Source organism: Medicago sativa, chromosome 1, assembly GCF_051527215.1.
Source record: "Medicago sativa cultivar Bolivia chromosome 1, Bolivia_mono, whole genome shotgun sequence".
Lineage (NCBI taxonomy): Eukaryota > Viridiplantae > Streptophyta > Magnoliopsida > Fabales > Fabaceae > Medicago > Medicago sativa.
Window position 1 is genome coordinate 21,288,023 of NC_140749.1, and position 21,230 is coordinate 21,309,252.

The window sequence follows — 21,230 nt, forward strand, 5'->3', positions numbered from 1 at the left end:
TTGTTGGGATTTCTATCTAACCAATGGTTTGTGCTAATAAGTTGGCTTATAGTCAACCATCACAACTAGACATTAAACCCTATTTTGTAGAGGAGCGCTTGAATGAGATAACACGCTATCTATTAGTTTAACTAATGGTCTTGTGTTTGAATCAGAGTCATGAAAATCTAGCAGCATTAAGAATCATCGTGGAAGAGAGACTTCCCGCATTGTGATCCTATCAAACTCAAAGAATATAAGATCTCCACAATTTCGTGCAGATTTACACTAGATATACGAGAAAATTTAATCCACTCTTCCACAATAATTACTAAATATATATAATTGAAGTGATATTTAATATAAACATAAAAATTTATTGTTGACTTTCAGCTACCAACTAAAATGTCATGCACCTAAAACATTAGGTGTGAAATCTTCATGCACTAAAGGCTATATATGAATGTGTAAAGCATGTACACATATTTTATGAAGAAAATCAACTGCCTGCTACACTTGCATCATAGACAAAAACACAATTTTAAACATACTTTAGCCAAACTAAAATGTTCATGATTCAGTGCATTGGAGCATTTGTAGCAATCCTGTTCTTCTTAATTGTCCATAGTTGGAGACGCAACAGAAATGCAATCATCCCAAATTGGCCAATACTTGGAATGCTACCGTCGGCTCTCCATAATATTTCCAATCACTATGATTATATAACCTTAGTTTTAAAACATCATGGTGGCACTTTTAGGTTTGAAGGAGGCTGGTTCACGAGCACCACTGGTATCTTTACGAGCGATCCAATGAATGTACACCACATCGTAAGCAAGAATTTTGGCAACTATGAAAAAGGGTCTAATTTCAAAGAAACTTTTGAAACTTTTGGAGCTGGACCTTTAAATTCTGATTCCGATGAATGGAAAAAGGAGAGGACGATGCTTCACTCATTTTTGAAAAGGAAAAACTTTGAAAACTTTCTCAAACAAACAATACAGAAGAAACAGGAGAATTTCCTACTACCATTTCTTGATCATGCATCCATAGTAAGAGCTCACGTGGACTTGCATGATGCCTTAACAAGGTTCACTTTTGATATTACCTGCACTTTCCTATTTGGATTCGATCCAAATTGCCTTCAAAACAATTTCAGTCATGATCTCGGAGATGTCACTTATCATAAAGCTCTTTCTATGATTGAGGAAGCAGTAGCCTACAGGGGCTTCTTTCCAACTTTTGTATGGAAGCTGCAGAAGTGGCTCCAAATTGGTCAAGAGAAGAAACTCAAAGTAGCTCAAGAAAGTCTTGACAAATTCTTGCATGAATGCATAATATCCAAACTTGAAGAGCAAAACAGATTCAGCAGCACTAGAGAAGTGGAAGATTCTGACTGTGACTTGATAAAAGAGATACTGAAAGGAGCGGGAAAAGGGAAAACAAGTGAGAAGTATCTTAGAGACACTGCACTCAATCTATTGTTAGCAGGAAATGGCACAGTTAGTGCAGGTCTCAGTTGGTTCTTTTGGCTTGTTTCATGTCATCCTGTTGTGGAAGCCAAGATTATTCAAGAGATGAAAGATAATTGTCTATCTGGTGATGAAAACTTGATTACTTCAATTGTGGAAAAGCTTGATAAACTAGTTTACCTCCACGGAGCTATATGTGAAGCCTTAAGGCTTTATCCTCCTGTCCCTATTGAGCAAAAGTTTGCAATCAAAGCCGATATACTTCCGAGTGGAGATCATGTAAGTCCAAATACAAGGATATTATACTATTTGTATTCAATGGGAAGGATGGATAAAATATGGGGAGAAGACTGCATGGAATTTAAGCCTGAGAGATGGATATCAAAAAGCGGACAAATTATACATGTACCGTCTTACAAGTTCATAGCTTTCAATGCAGGGCCAAGAAGTTGTTTGGGTAAAGACATCACTTTCTTTGAAATGAAGATGGCTGCCGCGGCTATACTATGGAAGTTTCGGATACATTTAGTGGAAGGTCATCCTGTAACTCCAAGGCTTTCTATTACCCTTGGAATGAAACATGGCTTGAAGGTCAAAGTCACTAAAAGATGCATTTGATTGAAGCATTTGATATATGTTGTGTTTCCTTTAGCCTATTTCTAATTAGTTGTTTTCGTTAAATATTGTTATATATGGTCCATTTAACACACCCTGATTATTTTGAATTGTTAATGTTTTTATTATGTTTTTGTGACCTATAACTATATTATGAGGTGCCAATTTTAAGAATTAGTTTCATGTGTTGATTATAATCTAATTAACTGTTGTGTATTCACTAGGCTTAGTGACTTATTGTTATGAAAATAATGGAATGTCTATGTAAACGTTTGTCTACATTGTTAGTGAATAGAATTTGAAGTCTGCTAAAAACTTATTTAGATACCTTTATATATTAAACATATTAGACTCGCAGAAATTTGAATGTTATTGTGGTACTATCAAAATTCATCATTTATAGAACCCAAAGGTTAGCCAAATCTTCACTGTTGATTAATCTTGAATCAAGAAGATGGCAGATTGATGAAAGACTGGAATGAGTATTGTCAGTTATAAATTTTATGAGAGCACATTTTCTTGGAGGATGTTTGATGATTCTGTCACCAGCATCTTGGAGTAGCATCTTCCAGGATATTGTCCAGGATTTCATTTTTAAGCCAGGAGATCTAACTCTATTTCATCACCAGTATTCAAATCCTGGACATATTGTTAAACGGCACAGGCTAATAGCCACTCGGACCAAACCTAGGAAATATATTTGCAAAGCTTGTTTTGGACTAATTCAACTAACTTCGTAACAGAACTTGATATAGATTACAAGCCGTTCAACTAGGAACAATCATTACTAGATCATCAATCTTTTTGGCTTTTGTACCCAAAGAGAAAATTTCAGATGCCCTTCAACAATATATACTAAACTAAACACGTAGTATACGGTATCTTTTAAGTAAAATCTCGTTATTGCATCTTAATAATTGATTGTTACTTTCAATCACTCACTTAAATATCATGCACCTAACACTTCCACACAAAGGAGAAAGCAAGTCAATTAAGTTTGCATTTGTGTTTATACATTCTAAGAAATATAGTAAGCGTGGGAAAGTACAACACTTCAAGGCGTGAAATGATTAATTCTCTTCATGAACTAAAGGATATAAAAGTGTAAAGCATGTACACATTTTAAAAGCATGCATCAAAGACACATGTAAGTCGAAACATACTTAGGTAAATCTGCAATGTAAATGATTCAGTGTATTGGAGGATTTGTAGCCATCACCTTTTTCATATCCGTCCACTATTGGAGACGAATAGCGATGGAATTATGCCGAAGTGGCCAATAGTTGGTATGCTACCGACGTTTTTGTGTCCTCTGCCCAATTTCCACGATCGTGCAACCTTTTGAAGCTTCATGAAGGAACATTTCAATTTGAAGGACCGTGGTTCAGAAACACAAGATTTATCGTTATCACTGATCTGATGAACGTTGACCATATTGCGGGAATTTTGGCAACTATGGGAGGGGGTCCAACTTCCAAGAAAATTTTAATTTTTTTCGAGGTGGTATTATTAATTCTGATTCCCACGTATAGAAACACAGGAGGACTATGTTTCATTTAATTCCCAAAAGGAAAAGCTTCAAGAACTTGTTCCAACAAACTATTCAGAAAAAGTTGGAGAACTGCCTACTACCATTTAATTGATATGTCTGAAGCAGGTTCACTTTTGACAGCCTCTGCATGGTTGTATTTGGATTTGATTCTAATTGCTTTCCAAACAAGTTTAGTGAGCTTAGAGAAATTGCTTATCAAAAACCTCTTAGTGTGATGATATATAAAGGAAGTAATATATATTGTACAGGCACTTCATGTTAGCAGCCAACACTCAGTTAGAATCGTGCCACCTAATTACTTGTTGCCTTCGTGATCCACTCACGAGTAAATTCTCAGGACAAATACCATTTCCCTTTTGGGGTAGCATTTTCCAACACATTGTCCAATTTTATTTTTCTCTGCGAACAGACCACGTATCTACACAGTTGGTAGCCATAATCCTCTGATAATATAAGTACGAGTTAAAGGGGATACTTCTCTTCCAACAGATGCAACATTATTCTTATCGTAAGGATTCAAACCCTAGACGTATGGTTACAAGTCTCCAGCTAATAGCTACTCAAACCAATTTTGTCTAGGAAATTTATTTGCAATTCTTATTAAGGACTAATTGAACAAAATTTGTGGGAGAGCTAAATATAGTTGAGGTACAATTTCATAGCATCACTATGGCATGTGACTGTGACAATAAGATAAAGAAGATTATGTTTACACCTTCTTGAGGCAATATATTTAAGCACTAGTTGTAACTACTGCATAGTACAAGTGGGTTTTTAAAAACAAGCAATTTTTCATAATTTTTTTTTTGTTTTGTTTTCTATTAACACAATAGTCATAAACCATATGTATTAAACTTAAAATAATAATTGATTCTCACTTTCAACTACCTACTTAAATGTCATGCACCTAACTGATTCTAATTGTTACTGTAAGATTGAATCTAAAAAAAGGTCATACACCTAACAGTCTCCACACTGAGGAGGATAAATCAAGCAAGTTAAGTTTGCATTTGAAGGTGTGAAATGGTTAATTCTCATAATGCACTAAAGCAATTCGAAAATGTGAATTATTCAGTACCTTCTCTGCATGCATCATAGACACAAGCAATTCAAAACATATCTTAGTAAATAAAAAATGTGCATTATTCAGTGTATTGGAGGATTGGCAGCAATCCTAATCTTCCTATACACCCACTATTGGAGACGCAATAGAGATGAATTTGCACCGATTAATTGGCCAGTAATTGGTATGCTACCGGGGCTTTTGTGTCACCTGTCCGATTTCCATGATCGTGAAACCATAATTTTGAAACATCATGGAGGAACATTTAGATTTGAAGGAGCCTGGTTCACAAACACAAACTTTATCGGTACCAGTGATCCAATGAATGTCGACCACATCGTGAGCAAGAATTTTGGCAACTACGGAAGAGGGTCCAACTTCAAAGAAATTTTTGATTTTTTTGGAGATGGTATTTTAAATTCCAATTCCCACGTATGGAAACAACAGAGGACCATGTTTCATTCATTTATCAGAAGGAAAACCTTCAAGGACTTCTTCCAACAAACTATGAAGAAAAAGCTGGAGAACTACCTACTACCATTTCTTAATGATGTATGTGAAATAGGTGCGCACGTGGACCTTGAGGATGCCTTGAGTAGGTTCACTTTTGACAGCATCTGCACTATTGCATTTGGATTTGATCCTAATTGCCTTCCAAACAAGTTTAATGAGCTAAGAGAAATTGCTTATCAAAAATCTCTTCCTGTTATAGATGAGGTCATAATTTACCGGCACTTCGTACCACGTTGTCTATGGAAGCTGCAAAAATTGCTCCGTGTTGGTCAAAAAAAGAAGTCAAGGGAAGCCGAAGAAAAACTTGACCGTTTCTTGTATGAAAGTATAACATTTTCCAAACAAGAGCAAAGCAAGTGCAGCAATAGTGAAGACATGGATGACTTTGTAAAAGCACTGATGAAGGAAGAATATGGAAAGGGGGAAATCGACGAGAAGTATCTTAGAGACAATGCACTCTCTCTGCTTTTAGCAGGAAATGGCACAGTACTTCAGGTCTCAGTTGGTTTTTCTGGCTTGTTTCAACTCATCCTATTGTGGAAGCCAAAATTATTCAAGAAATCAAAGATAACATGCAAACACAAGAGGAGAATGAGATTCTTCCGAGAGATGAGGATCTTGATAAGCTAGTGTACCTTCATGGAGCTCTATGTGAAGCCTTGAGACTTTATCCTCCTGTACCTTTTGAGCATATTTGTGCAATCAAATCGGATATACTACCTAGTGGAGAGCATGTTAGTCCAAACACAAGGTTACTGTACTCTATGTACGCTATGGGAAGGATGGAACAAATATGGGGAGAAGACTGCATGGAATTTAAGCCTGAGAGATGGGTATCAGAGAGAGGACGCACTATACATGTTCCATCTTACAAGTTTATAGCTTTCAATACAGGTCCTAGAAGTTGTATGGGTAAGGATATTAGCTTCATTCAAATGAAGATGGTCGCAGCTGTTTTGTTACCGAAATTTCACATAAAGGTGGTGGAAGGTCATCCGGTAACCCCAAAGCTGTCTTTTGTTCTTCACATGAAACATGGCCTGAAGGTTAAAGTCACTAAAAGATGCATTCGATAGAAGTTTCTCCGAGTGATCGGTGATATATATTTTCTCCTATAAGCTACTAGTCATTGTTGCTCTTTTTCAAACATTGTTATTTTATTCTCTGTTTTAGAAATTATGTGTCAAGGTAATAAACTGCTTTAAGTTGAACTGTTTTTATATTTTGAAATTATTGGAGATGACCTCTCCAAGCAACAATATTAATACATGATATATTTTAAAAACTTGTTTCTGCAAATGATTAATGTATTCAGTTATGCTGTATGTCGCAAAAGCCTTACACGTGAATTTCACAAACACTCTTTTTACAAAAACATTTTAAATAGTAGAACCACTATTAGTATATATCTATTACTCGACAAAAAATCTTGTTGTTATAGCTTCACATATTTCAGATCCTATACGCTGTGTCTCTCACGCACGCATAGGGGTGTAGATGACGCGCCTAGACTTATCGAAAGCGATAAGGTTCAATTTCAGAGAGCATTCCTATGTTATGTGCCTGACAGAAAGATTAAGAAGATAGTGTTCACACCTTTTTGAGGCAAAATATTTAAGCACAAATTATAACTACTGCATAGTACAAGTGGGTTTTATGAAAACAAACAAATTTTCATTATTTTTCTTGTTTGTTTTATTTTTAACCCCTGTATCATTTGTATCCTAAAAGGAAATTTCATCTACGCATCAACCATCTTTACTAAACTAAGCAATAATTTATTGTTACATTCAACCACCAACTTAAATGTCATGTACCCAACAGCTTCCACTCTGAGGCGGAGAAAACAAGTCAATTAAGGTTGCATTTAAAAGTGGTAAATGGTTAATTCTATTCATGCACGAAAGAGTATAAAGTGTAAAGCATGTACATATATTAATATGATATCTTCTACTTTCTGTGTATGCCTGTGCGTGATTCAGTGTATTGTAGGATTTGTAGTCATCCTCTTCTTCATAAACATGAACTATTGGAGACGAAATAGAGATGAAATTATGCCGAAATGGTCAGTAATTGTTATGCAACCGACATGAGAAGTTCAATTTTCATGATCATGCAACAATTGTTTTGAAGCATCATGGAGGAAATTTTCGATTTGAAGGGCCCTAGTTCAAAACACAAGCTTTATTGCTACCACTGATCCAATGAATGTTGACTACATCACAAGCAAGAATTTTGGTAATTACGGGAAAGGGCCTAACTTCAAAGAAATTTTTGAAATTTTTGGTGGTAGTATTTTAAATTCTGATTCTAATGAATGGAAACAGGAGAAAATAATGATTCATTCATTCCTCAAAAGGAGAAGCTTCAAGAACTTCTTCCAACAAACCATTCAGAAGAAACTGGAGAACTGCTATTAGAATTTGTTAATCATACATCTGAAATAGGAGCTCAAGTGGACTTGGAAGATGCAGTTTGGTGCTTGATGTATGAAATAGCTATGGGAGCTTGGGTAAAGATTATTGAAGCTATGGGAAGTGACCTCTCCAAGCAACAAACATACATCAAGAGATATTTGTATTAACTTGGCCAACCTGGAACCATCATGACCATCAAGCCCTTTAGTTTTCTGCCATTACAAAAATTTCATCTACCTTTCCACAATCTATGCTAATAATTAAATTAGTACACTGTATCTTTTAAGTAAAACCTTAAAATTAGAAGTTAAATAATTAATTTTTACTTTCAATCACCAAGTCAAATGTCATGGACCTAACACTGTCTATATTGAGAAGGAGAAAGCAAGTCAATTCAATTTGCATTTGTCTTTGTTGAAATATGATGCACAGTTCTAATTTCTAGAATATATTAGAGAAAACTAGAATAACATAAAGTTGCTACATGTTTCTAGATTGTTCTATAATAATCTTGTGTAGATAAGGCAAACAAAGGCCTAAATTATTCTAGTTCTTGAAACATCTACAAGCACCTATAAATAGACTTATATGGGTGCAATTGTATTCAAGCCTTTGCTTTGAGATGCTATGTCAATAATATTGAAGGCTTTGTTATATCATATTCTTTCCTCCTGCAATGAGCTAATTCCTAATGTGTTCCTCTTGTCCAATGCTACTAACCACTCTACCACTAGCTTCTACACAACTATATATCTTCCAAGTTCCAACAGTCTTTATACATTCTACGAAATATAGTAAACGTAACAAAGTTCAAAGCTTTAAAGGTGGGAAATAGTTATATCTCTTCATGCACTAAAGTCTATAAAACTGTAAATCATGTTCACATTTTATAGGCATGCATAAAAGATACATGCAATTCAGTGCATAGGAGGATTCTCTCAAAACCATTTTCATCATCTTTTTATGGATTTTCTATAAATCAGTTTTTTTTTTTTTTTTTTTTTTTTGTTTTTGAAAATGATTAGAATGAAGAAGACGATGAATATCTAGATTTGAGGATGACGATGGAATGAAGATGAAGATTTGAACCTGCCACATCACCATTAGACAACAACGTAACGTAAATTTATAAGTGTGATTTAAGTTCAAATTAACAATATCAATTGATAAGCACCGAGATGTATGCTTTTTGCAGATGATGTAGTCTTGCTTGGTGAGTCGAGGGAGGAGTTAAACGGGAGGCTAGAGACTTGGAGGCAAGCCTTAGAAGCGTACGGTTTCCGCCTGAGTAGAAACAAGACGGAATATATGGAATGTAACTTCAGTAAAAGGAGAAGTGGGTCTACCTTAGAGGTGAAAGTTGGAGATCATATCATACCCCAAGTTACACGGTTTAGATATCTTGGGTCCATAGTACAAAATGACGGAGAAATAGAAGCTGATGTACATCATCGTATTCAAGCTGGGTGGTTGAAATGGAGAAGAGCCTCAGGTGTTTTGTGCGATAAGAAAGTACCACTTAAGCTGAAAGGAAAGTTCTATCGGACAGCAGTCAGACCGGCAATGTTGTATGGTACGGAGTGTTGGGCGGTTAAGAGCCAACACGAGAGTAAAGTAAGCGTAGCGGAGATGAGGATGTTGCGTTGGATGAGTGGTAAGACTAGACATGATAGGATTAGGAATGACATCATTAGAGAGAGAGTGGGGGTAGCACCTATAGTAGAAAAGTTGGTAGAAAATAGGCTTAGATGGTTTGGACATGTAGAGAGAAGACCCGTAGACGCTGTGGTAAGAAGAGTAGATCAAATGGAGGAGAGTCAGGTTAAAAGAGGTAGAGGAAGACCTAAGAAAACTATTAGAGAAACCATTAGAAAAGATTTAGAGGTCAATGAGTTGGATCCAAATATGGTCTTTGATAGAACATTATGGCGGCATTTGATCCATGTAGCCGACCCCATTTAGTGGGATAAGGCGGTGTTGTTGTTGTAATTGATATAGAATCAATTATTTTTTGAAAATATCAAACTATATATAAGAATAATTAAGAAAATAAAAAGGACTACATGAACAACACCAACAATATATAATTCAACTTAATACAACTTAATAAAACCTTGCACTTAAAAGTACAATATTCATCAAAACAAGACCAAATCTTGCATAATCTAGTTAGATAACAAAGTCGAAATTTAAGCAACAGACTTACTAATTCCTACTTAGGGCTGGCAATGAACCGAGCCAACTCGAACATAGTTCGAAACTCGATTCGAGAATTAATTCGTTGAACTTGGTTCATGAACCAAATGAGCCGAACATGAACTGAAAATTAAGTTCGTTAGTTAAACGAGCCGAACTTGAACTACACATAGTTTGATTCGTTTGGTTCATGAATCGGCTCGATTATATATATATATATATATAATACTTATTTTTTTTAAAAAAAATATATACCTTAAAATTTAATAAAGATTATAAAAAATAACTTCAACATTTTTTTAAACCTATATATATACTCGATAGTGTACAGTCTTCTTAACTTCTTTTTGAAGGAAGAGTCTTCGTAACTTCTTGTTCCCAATAAAAAAAAAATAATGATGCTCTTAACTATGCACCATTATCCTAGGCGTAAACTTTTACTCTCCTCTTTCTCAAAAACAACCCTACTTTCATTTCCACTAAAAAAAATAAAATTTTCTCTGTCCCTTTCTCCAAATCAAAGTGGAATGAAAAAAAGCAATTCATCAACTCCTCATCTCCATGTCGTTCAAATGCAGTAAAAAATCACTTTTGCAAATATGGCTCAACATTACTCTTTCTAACCATGGTGCTGGTATCATCCCTTGTGCTGACAATTCTTCTACACCACACGTTGATGGTTATTGACTTATTGTTGTCTATTCTTCTACACCGCTTCACCTTCTGATGGTTATAGCTGCCTATTCTTCTCTATTGTTTCATTTTTTTTCTTTCAAATATACCTTTTTTTATTAAGATAAGATCTATAATATACCTTATAGTTACGCATTAATACAATGCCATTATAGAGTATAGTTAAAAAAATGCTGATTATAGATCTTATAGTAAAAAAAGTTCGTCATTTGAAAAACTCTAAGTTCATGAGAGAAGAACTGCTATTTATGAATCAAAACACTTTATACCCAACGATCAAAACACTTTCTAATGGAAAAATATCAATACCCATTTTGCAATTGTACCAAAATATCATCTAAAACTACAAAAAAAACAAAAAATTGGACCAGCGATTTATATTTTGAAGGATAAATGACTTTTTTTATAAAAAAAAAATATATTGTAAATAATGTGATTCGAGTAAACGAGCTGAACCTAACGAGCTGAACCGAGTTGTTTACGAACTTGAAACGAGTCGAACTCGAGCTAAAAAAAAGATTCGTCACGAACTCGAGTCGAGTTTCGAGCCGAGCCAATTCTTATCGAGTCGAGTCGAGTTCAGACAAGTTCGGCTCGACTCGACTCATTTCCAACCCTATTCCTACTTTATAAGAATAATTCTCAACAAACAGAAAACCAGAAGGATGTTTGGGATTCAAAATCAATCGTCCTCCCTTCCCACCATCCTTATAATACCCAACATCCGAACAATTAGTAGTAGATCCATTAACACAAAATACAAACTTATAAATATATCGAGCTCCACCTCCATTTCTCCGAATAAGAAATGTGCCATTCAATATTTGCATACCAGGATAGTTTTCTGGACCACCAATACCAACACAAGATTCTTGAATAACATTATCAACAAATATCAACCATTTTGAAGATTCAACACAATCAGGCTTCGTAACAAACTCAATATCAACTGGTTTACCTGTCACCATAGTAAGGGTCTCCTGGTACGCTGAATTTCACTGGTATACCTCTTTCACTAGTCAAATCTTGTTCTAAGACAGTAACCGGACAAGTTGAATCACCAGTTTTTCCTAGATATACTCTTCCAACGATGATGTACATAAATGATGGTATCATGGCATAACGACCCTCTTGATGAAGGGGCAGCATATTTGAGTCCATTATGTATTTACCATCATCATATGAGAAAGCTAGTGGAAGATTGATGATGAAAGCAAAAAGGAGGAAGGAAATGGTAAGTGAACTAATAAACTTCATATTTTTTGGTTAATGAGAATATTGGTTGTGTGTTTTGGAGGATTAATTACCTTCTCCCCATATATTTATTTATAGTAGAATAAAGAAGCGAAGACCACTTTCAACTTCATCTGGTTCATTGATTTAATTATACTTGTTTTTTGAACTTATATATAGCATGTGACACTTTCAAAAAGGGACACACGTGAATTTTGCATGTGCTTTTGTTTTATGTCTATATGTTTGTATAATAATAATAATAATAATAATAATAATAATAATAATAATAATAATAATAATAATAATAATAATAATAATAATAATAATAATAATAATAAGTTAATATTGTTAAATAAAAAAAGTTATTTGAGCTTGTTATTGGGGTTTTTATGTTAGTAATCTAGTCATTAGGTATTATATATTTTATCTCAAACCCTAAATTTCTCTGACCTCGTGAACTTAACTCAGTTGGTATGGACAATGTATAATATATGCAAAGATGCAAAGTCTGGAGTTCGAACTCCGACCACCACAAAAAAAACCTTAAATTTATGCAAAGTCTGGAGTTCGAACCCCGACCACCACAAAAAAAACCTTAAATTTCTCTTTTATCTATGATTTTCTGATGGATTGTCATCTCCATGTTAGAGGTCTTATCTATCCTAATAATTACTAATTCTTTTAGGATTTTTATTTAGAGGTCTTATCTATCCTAATAATTACTAATTCTTTTAGGATTTTTATTTAGGCTCCAACCACTTGTAAAAGTTGATCTTGCATTAAGATTAAAGTTGAAACAGTTTTTTTTAGAGGTGGTTTAAATATATTCACATTAGAGCATCTCGTGGTCCGCGGGTACCATAAACCTTATATTTTTTTAAGGGGTCATAAACCTTATAATTTTTTTGGTTTTTATTTTGAGAGGATTTTTTTAGTGTTTTTTAAGGAGGAATTTTTTAGTATTTGTTTAGTGGTTTTGTGAGGGCACATATGCTATTAGCCTTTGTTTAAGTGAAATAGTTTTTTTAAGTAACAGTCATTTTATGATAATTTTTAGGATAACTCTCTCTCTCTCAGTCATGCTATGATTGTGTTTTTATTCACTCTATTGCTTTTTCTCAAAATAAAAAGGAAAAAAATGGTGTGCCAAAAGTTGTCGGAAAATACTCGACAAACATAGGTGAAACTATGGGTATTAATTTGGCAGCCATGTTATACGAGTGAGTATATGTTTAGTCACTCAAATAAATATATTTAGCTCTTTCAAATAAGTTTATTAGTCAAAATTTACGAGAAAAAAGATACGTAAAGATTGTACAAAAAAAAACTTAAAGATTACCACTTATTTGATAGATTTATTTCGTCATATTTTGACACTTTCGCTATTTTCAGTAACTCAAAGATTATTTTTTTGTCAATTAGCCTATAGACTAAAAATTAAGTCATTAAAGTGAATAAGTAGAGAATTCAAAGTTTGAAACCCAACCCTTGCATATCTGAGTTAAACTCATTGTTAATATATAATAATAATCGTAAAAGCTTTATAAGTAATGGATACAATTTCTTAATAATAATGGTTCTATTGATAATATTAACCACACTTATATTAGTCTTATTCCTAAAATTAAAAAATTATAGTACTCTTTCTGATTTTAGGCCTATTAATATATGCAATGTTATTATGAAAATTACAACTAAAACCATTGCTAACAGGATTAAAAGCTTTTTGCTTATGGTTGTTTTAGACCAACAAAGTGCCTTTTAACCTGGGAGACTTATCACTAATAATACCCTTTTGGCCAATGTAGTTTTTCATTATACTGATAAAGTTCAAAGATGGAAGTAAAGCTTGATCGGAGTTAAGTTGAATATGGCTAAGGCTTATGATCATATTGAATGAAACTTTTTAGAAGATACTCTCCTCACTTTGTGATTCCCAATTAATTTAGTTACTAAAATTATGTTTTATGTTAGAAGTGGTGTTTTTTCTGTGTTAATTAATGGCAATCCTACTAATATTTTTTTACCATAGCAGAGGATTAGGTAAGATGTTGTTTTTCATTTATGCAGAAGTTTTCTCTGCGTTGTTAACAAATAGTAACACTAAAAGGGACATTAAAGGGATCGTCGTTATAGCTAATAATTCCCCCCACAGTTACTCACTTGTTTTTTTTTGTTTATGATAGTATGGTTTTTTTGTAGGGTTGATGCTCATGAAGCTAAAAACCTTTTGGATATCTTTGATACTTGTCACGCTATTTCTGGGCAGAAGATCAATTTTCAAAAGTCAGAAATGTTGTTTAGTAAAAATACTAAGCATGAGATTAGTAAGAGTATTTAAGATGAGATGGCTATCAGAGTGTCTACCAACATTGATAAGTACTTAGGAATGCTAACTCAACTTAGCTGGGGTATATACATGGATTTTTGAGTGATTTTGGATAGGATAATTAGTAAGTTTAAAGGATTGAAATAGGTAAATTTGTCTTTTGCTAGGAGAGGAGTGCTTATCAGAACAGTGACCCAAGCTATTCCGGTTTATATGATGAGTTTTTGTCATTCTTCATGTTGTGTCTGATAATATTGAAGGACTATATGTATTTTTTGGTGGGGAGGAACATATGAGCATCAAAGGATTCATTTGGTTAGAATAGGTTGCCTTATGAAGCCAAAGATTTAGGGTGTACTAGACTTCAAAACCCTTGGACATTTTAATGAAGAAATGTTAGCAAAACAAATATGGAGACTTCACACAAAACCAGGTTCTATCTTGGCTAGATGCCTCAAGGAAAAATACTATCCTAATATTGATCAAATTGCACCAAGAAGCCTATATGTTTGTTTCTACAAGGTGGGAGCAAGCCAACTTACTAGTGAGCACACCATTCACAACTTCAATCCATTTGAGTTTGTTAGGCGACTGTTCAAAAGGGAAGGACATGTTCAAGATTTTCTGGCCAATTAAGGGAGCCTTGGAGATTAAGTAATCAGGAAGATTTCATTTACCAATATGAAAATAATTAGAAACCTTCATATCCAAAGGGTGAGCAAGCTGAGCAGGTATATCAACAAGTTCCACTAAAGGCTTATCAAGCCATTCGTTTGTCCAAAAATTAATAGTCCAGGTATAATTATGAAGCACACTGTTAATTCCAAGCCATATGGAGATGTGGTGCTTTAGCGAATGGGGACACCCTTCGTAAAAAATATGGCTATGCATAGAAGACCCATTGATCTTCAGAGGTAATTAACTTCCAACACAAGAAAAGAAAAGCAGCCTTGTTGACAGTAATAGGATCTTTAACCGCTAAGCCACCTTCATTCCTAGGATTACATATAGTTCTCCATTCCATAGTATAGATTTTATTTTGAGAGATGATTCCACTCCAAATAAAATTCATGATCATCATATTGAGTTGCTTAATTAAACTTATAGGCCACAGATAGATATGAAAGAAGTACACCATCATGCTAGTTATGACAGAGTTTATAAGTTAAACTCTACCCATAACTGTGAGCATGAGACCCTTCCAATTAGCTAGCTTAATCTTGATCATATCCACTATGGCTCTGAATTATCTAGTTTTGAGCTTCCCTTGAAAAAGAGGAACTCCCATATAAGTAAAAGGTAAATCTCCATGAGAAAACCTTGTGATACCTGCAATGGCATGCTGCCTAGCAAGGTGGATAGAGCTTGAGTAGAATTTTCTTTTAGAAACATTGATTATCCGGCCAGAATACTCACCATAACCATCAAACAGTTTCATATTATGTTTAAAATTTGAAATAGTGTCTTTACAGAAAATTAGTATATCATCAGCATTTGAAATAATCTTATTAATTTTAGACGTACGATTATTAGTCCTATACCTTAGACGATGGAATAGTGATAGTTTAAACCTGTGCTACAGATGGTTCTCGTAAGGAGTATCCTAGGCCACCCAGGGGAGACATTATATGTTAATTAGAGTCTTAAAGTTGAGATTATTTTGTCATCATGTCAGTAGGTCTCACAAGCCTATAAGAGGGGTATTTCTAAACGAGTCACACGAGTGTCTCGAGTTGAGGAGAGGGTCTATGATGTCAAGTTTCACCCGGATTATCAATAATGTTCCACCACTATGTTCCCACGACTTATCAGTAATGATAATACCAAAATGATATCCCCAAGCTTATCAATAACGATAAGACCACCATGATATTGCTCCGACTTATCAATGATGATAAGACCACCAAGATATTTCCCCTCCCAGCTTATCGATAATGATAAGACAAGCACAATATCCCCCCTCCTGGCTTATCAATAATGATAAAACAGGTATTATATGGTGAATTGTCCTACATGGTGGCTTATTACTATCGACCTCCTAACCAAGTATTTCATAGTAGAACGGTACCAAAGAAAGATGAAGAGTCTAGAGTATAAGAGCATGCATATTACTGTTTGAATTGTGGCTGAACTAGTTGAATGTGGTTAGTTAGATTGTTGTTTTACTTTGACAATTTGTGTGAAGATGATTGATGTCACAATATTCATACATACAATTTGAATTATGTTGATGTTTGATGTTGATGATGTTAATACTAATAATTACCATACTGGTTTTATGAGAGAATGTGTTATTTTATTGAGAACAAGAGTTTGGCTTTATATAGCCTTACACATAATTAAAAAATGGAAAGTGTAACACCCTGTTTTCCCAACATAAAAATTTTCATAAATAAAATCAAAGTTTTTCATCATAAAACGGAATGTCACATTTCTTAAAAATCATAAATCGAATAAATAATAATTTATCCTTCAAAACGTTCAACAACATAATATTTAAAACTTCGCAGCGGAATAGTTTGACAACTTAAATAATCTTTGGCACAAGGGCCTCAACATAAAATCTCAAAGCAACTTAGTTCGATAATAATTCATGAAAACTTCTTAAATAATACGTAAGGAACAGAAAGCAATATCACAATCCCATCCCGTTACGTATCAGAGCACCTAAGACACACACACTTGTGAGGAGTCCACTCACGACCGCAACTAATCTTGGTTACCTGCAAGTTACCCATACGAAGAGCAACATTTTCAAGCAGAAGGGGTGAGATTTCACAAAACAATAATATTAGGCATATAATTCAACAATTATATCTAACATCTTAAACTTCATTAACTAGCATCATTAATCTTCCTACATTAGTCATAAACTTCATCATACATCATCAAAAGTACAATCATAAACATCATCATATATCTTCATAAATATAATCATAAGACATCATCTTATAGCATCATAAGTACAAACATAAACGTCATCATATATCATAATAATATATTCATAAAAGCATCATCACATATCATCAAATACTAACCGCAAACAATCATCACGTATCATCAAATAATAAACATAACATCGTCACATATCATCAATTAATAATCATAACATCGTCGCATATCATCATCTAATAGACATAGACATCATATCATAAATCATATAGCATCAACATAACATCATCATCATAAACCACTTCATAATCAATCATCATAAACAACTTCATAACCATTCATCATAAACAACTTCATAATCATTCATCATAAATAACTTCATAATCATTCATCAAAAATAACTTCATAATCATTCATCATAAACATCTTCATAATCATTCATCTATAGTCACTTCGTTAAAACATCACAACTTAACATCTTGACTCGACAATGCATCTAAACTCGACTATGCAACTCTTAACGTCTTAAACCATCTCGAATCATCATGAAATGCAAATGCATGTGGTACTATTCTAGGGCATAAGCCCTCATCGTCGTGGGTTGATCAAAAGCTCCTAGGGTATAAGTCCTCATTGTCGTGGGTTGAGCAAAAGCTCCTAGGGCATAAGCCCTCATCGTCGTGGGTTGAGCAAAAGCTCCAGGGCATGAGCCCTCATCTATAAATGAGTATGCATGGACTCAACATCTTACGTCTTAGAAACTTCATGAACATCTATGACATCTTAACAACTTGACGACTTCATAACGACTCGACGACTTAACAACTTCATATCATCTTAACGTCTTAACATCTTAACATCTTAAAACATCATATATAATTCACATTAATACTCATATAACAATATCACATTGATAATATTAACAGCAACATGACAACACACAATTAATTCATCATATATCATCGTATTCAAGTATCAACAATTCATCATGCATCTTTGTAAGAACATAAATAATCATGCACAACATATTTTCATGTCAAACCAAGGCTACTGGAAAGATATCACAATTATCAACAACTTTCATGTTTACAACAAAGATCAATTCAAAACAGAAACATATGAACAAAACGTAAAAACATGAAACAGAGAATGTTGTCACCGTACAATTTCGCTAAGACCTCCTTGAAGTATTTTCATCATAACTCAAAAACTAAAAATCATATTCACGTCAAACCAAAGTCACTGTAAAGCTAACAAAATTATCTAAAACTTTCATGTTTACGCCTAAGACCAATTCTGTACCGATCAATACCAGTTTTCGTTTTGAATTCGGAAAAGTTGTGCTGAAAGTCCATAAAAATTCACTGTGACCTACGTGCAGTAATTTGACCATAACTCAAGTTTTATAAATCCTTTTGAAGTCAAACCAATGACATTAGAAAGCTAACATCCATACCTACAACTTTCGTGTTTACACTTAAAGCCAATTCAAAACTGAAATGTGTGAAAAAGATGCAAAAACTTGAAACAGAGAATGCTGTCAGAGATAGCTCTCGGGAAAACTCCATTTTTCATCCCCTAAGCCCAAATTTGGTCCCAAAGTTTGTTTAAACGTTTCTAAACATGAAAAGACACCCAAATCCATATAAAACTTGAACTAAAACACCCTTTCAACAGAAATCACCATTTGACCCATTTTTCATGAAAACCTTCAAGAACAACATAAATTCACTTCAAGTTCTATGATTATGATTATCCATTGCATCAATCATTAACAAAAACATATCATAACAATAACAGCAACAAGCAGCCATGAATTCATCAGCAACAACATTATATTTCATCAATTTTGAGTGAAACCTAATTTCTCCAATCATCAAAATCAAACAACAACAACCATTAATTCTCAATTCTTCACTTAAACCCTAATTCTCGATCTCTCAAAAACTCTTCCTACAACTCGTTAAATCTAATCGTTAGAATCATACACATAATAAGATTGAATGCTAGTCTCACCCTTACCTTAGAATTATTGATGCAGCCTCTTCTCTCTTCTCTTTGTCTTCTCTTCTCTTCTCTTCTCTCTAAACCTTGTTTTCTCCAAAAACTGATCGTACATTCTATGTCTTTCTAAACCTAACTTCTCTTATTTATAACCCCTCATCTAATTTCTCTTACACCTCAAAATTAATCTTTTCCTCATAATCTTATTTATTTCTAAATTAAATATATATCTCTCCCACTTAATAGTATTAATACACCAAATAACACATAATAACATATTTCATCAAAATATATGTATGTATATAATATTTTAACACCAAATAACAAATATACCTCTTCACTGAATAACAAATATATTTCTACACCAGATAACATATATATTTCCACACAAAATAACAAATATATTTCTACACTAAATAACATATATATTTCTACACAAAATAACAAATATATTTCTACACAAAATAACTCCACAACTTAATATTTATTTTATTTTCGAATCTTATTTTATTAAACAATAAAATAAGTCACAACGTCTCATAAATTTCTCTAAAATCATATAAATCACACTAATCATATAAATATATTCTAAAACTCATTAAAATAATTAAATAATCGAAACGGGCGTTACAGAAAGCGTGAGAATAGATACAACCACATTACAAGCCTTATAATGTGTAGACTATGTCCCAAGAGAAAAACTAAGTTGTACTTCCTGAAAATAGAAATAGATTAAACATAACCACAAAATAATCTAACATTCCTCCCTTAAACTATATGTAAAATGCATTTAGTTTATTTTTGAAGCTTCAACCATTCCCATCATCCTGCGAAGTTTCAAATATTGATCTAACTTTATGGGCTTTGTCAATATGTCTGCAATGTTCTTGAGAATTACAGTAGCTCCATTCAACAATTCCATCTTTTACCAAATCTCTCAAAAAATGAAATCTTATATCAATATGTTTGCTTCTTCTATGAAAAACTGGATTCTTTGAAAGATTTATTGTAGAGCTATTATCGCACTGAATGATGGTCCTCCTTTTCTCTTTATGACCAAGTTTCTCTAACACCCCCCTTAACCAAAGACATTGACAAGCACAAGATGCAACAACTACATACTCAGCCTCAGTAGTGGACAGCGTCACAACAGGTTGTTTTTTAGAGGACCAAGACACTGCTGCAGAACCAAGCAAGAAAACATGTCCAGAAGTGCTCCTTATTGAAGATTGTTTCAAGCACATCACAAGAAATTGCTTGAAAAAGTAATTTTTGGCCTTTAAGTCCATCAACTTCTGCTCTTTAATCAATTTGCGTTGCGCCGCAGTTTGCATATGAAGAAAGAAATTGCAATTTTATTTCAAGTAAAAGGAGTTTAGAAGAATGACGAAAAATGATAGTAGTAATTTCGTACATTCTATTATTCCTAAGTTTGATGGTCATTATGATCATTAGGCAATGTTGACGGAAAATTTTCTTCGTTCGAAAGAATATTGGGATCTCATTGAAAAAGGTAATTTTTGGCCTTTAAGTCCATCAACATCTGCTCTTTAATCAATTTGCGTTGCGCCTCAGTTTGCTCTACTCCTGCTTCCACAACCAAAATCCCATTTTCAATGAGATCCCAATATTCTTTCGAACGAAGAAAATTTTCCATCAATATTGTCCAATGATCATAATGACCATCAAACTTGGGAATAATAGAATGTACAAAATTACTACAAACATTTTCCGCCATTCTTCTAAACTCCTTTTACTTGAAAGAAAATTGCAATTTCTTTCTTGATACACACTTATTTCTCTCACCCCAATTGTTTCCCTCACACTCACTCACTCACTCACTGTGGATCAGCCCCAATAATGGAGCTCTGATACGTACCAATTGTTAATACTAATAATTACCATACTGGTTTTATGAGAGAATGTCTTATTTTATTGAGAACAAGAATTTGGCTTTATATAGCCTTACACATAATTCAAAAATGGAAAGCGTGAGTATAGATTCAACCACATTACAAGCCATATAATGTGTAGACTATGTCCCAAGAGAAAAACTAAGTCATACTTCCTAATAATAGAAATAGATTAAGGGTCCGTTTGTTTTAGATTTAAAAAAAAAATATATATATATTTTTCTTTGTATTTTTCAAAATGGATTTTTTTGAAATTTACTCGAAAATAGTAAAAGTTATTTCAAACTCATTTGGAATAAGTTAAAAAAGAGTTTTTGACATTCACTAACTTAAATATTGATTGTTCGAGATTTTAC

The 21,230-nt window shown here is 33.6% G+C and overlaps 3 pseudogenes; 2 read left to right on the forward strand and 1 right to left on the reverse strand.

Annotated features, from left to right (window-relative positions):
* Positions 1-489: 489 nt before the first annotated feature.
* Positions 490-2,358, forward strand: LOC146953572 (alkane hydroxylase MAH1 pseudogene; annotated as a pseudogene).
* Positions 2,359-4,672: 2,314 nt separating this feature from the next.
* LOC146953573 (alkane hydroxylase MAH1 pseudogene) lies at positions 4,673-6,516 on the forward strand (annotated as a pseudogene).
* Positions 6,517-11,060: 4,544 nt separating this feature from the next.
* LOC146953574 (kunitz-type trypsin inhibitor-like 2 protein) lies at positions 11,061-11,802 on the reverse strand (annotated as a pseudogene).
* Positions 11,803-21,230: the final 9,428 nt, after the last annotated feature.